This window comes from Rhinolophus ferrumequinum, chromosome 19, assembly GCF_004115265.2.
Source record: "Rhinolophus ferrumequinum isolate MPI-CBG mRhiFer1 chromosome 19, mRhiFer1_v1.p, whole genome shotgun sequence".
NCBI classification, from domain to species: Eukaryota; Metazoa; Chordata; class Mammalia; order Chiroptera; family Rhinolophidae; genus Rhinolophus; species Rhinolophus ferrumequinum.
This window is the reverse complement of record NC_046302.1, coordinates 5,836,252-5,837,581: the sequence shown is the minus strand read 5'-3', so window position 1 is coordinate 5,837,581 and position 1,330 is coordinate 5,836,252.

Here is a 1,330-nt window from a genome sequence, read left to right as displayed (position 1 = left end):
ATAGGAAATGTTCCACAACTGACCTGCTTATAACCACGAGTCACAAAAGCACATTGTGAGGGGGAATCTTACAAACCTGGCTCCTCAACTCTGTCCCTCAGTGTGGTCACTGAGGGAAATTTCACATTTCCTTGAAGCCCCGTTTGGATCACTTATAAAACAGGGATAGTAGAACCAACTAGGGAAGGTGACTGTAAGGTGAAACGTAGGTGGTAAAAGTCCATATGAGTGGATGGTGGAGCCAGGATCCTAACGCAGGTCTTCTGCCTGGTGCTGGTGCTCTTTTCACTTCATTGACTCGTTGAACAAGTAGGCATGGGATGCCCTCTTGGTGCCAGGTGCTGCACTAGGTGCCAGATTCAGTAGCAAGCTAGATGTGGTACCTGTCCTCATGCCCCATTTCATTCTGCAGAGGGTCACCTTCTTCTCGAACCAGGCATCTCTCTTCTTTGCACTTGAACTTTGTAGTAGTCCGGGGTAAATAGAAATAGAAATCTAAAAGAAAAAACTGATTTTTCCCTGGTACAAATTTTTCCTCTTAGAGCATTTACTCTAGAAAACTTGTAAATTCTTTGTCTTGTTTAGCTTTTAAAAACTAAGTGGGCCTTTGCCAGTTTTACAACCCAGGAATGTTTTACCTCAAGGACCTGGGAGCCATTTCTGAAACGTTAGCTTAACTTCCAGAGAGCATCTGGGTCCAAGTTGCAAACCTACCTTCTGTGGTAACAACATGAGAAATTTATTTCCCCTTTGGATAAAGACCATTAGCAAACACACATGGTTGCTCCTATCGCCAGGTTAATTTAGGATGAACTCTCTGTGACAAATGGTGCTGTCAAGTCCTCTCATTTGAGGACATGGATGTGATGGGTTGCACCTGCCTGGCTCTGTAAGGGTGAAATTTCTTGCTGTCTTTGTAGTCTCTCTAGCAGACTGCCTCTGAGGTGCACCACATTCTGGTTTAATGCTTATTCAATACTATAACTGTTTTGTTTTTTCCTCTTCTCCTGTGAAGTCACTATGTTTTGGGCTGGCAGATTTTGTGTTCCTAACGGTAGAAACCCGCCTGGCCAGAAAGGGCTTCAAGAGAACTTGGACAAGCTGAACGATAAGAAGTAGCCCCGCACTTCCACCCCCTCATTTGCAGCGGGTGCCGTCGGCGCACCTCCCGCCTCAGCGCAGGTTGAGTCAGCCAAAACAGTCGATTCCCGCAGCCCTATTTTTAGCCGGCGCAGCTCGCACGGTCAGGTGACCGCAGCTGGCGGCGCCCGGGCGTGCCCGGCTCACGCTCCGCCCCGTCCCGCCCTCACCACGCCTACGCCGCGCCGAG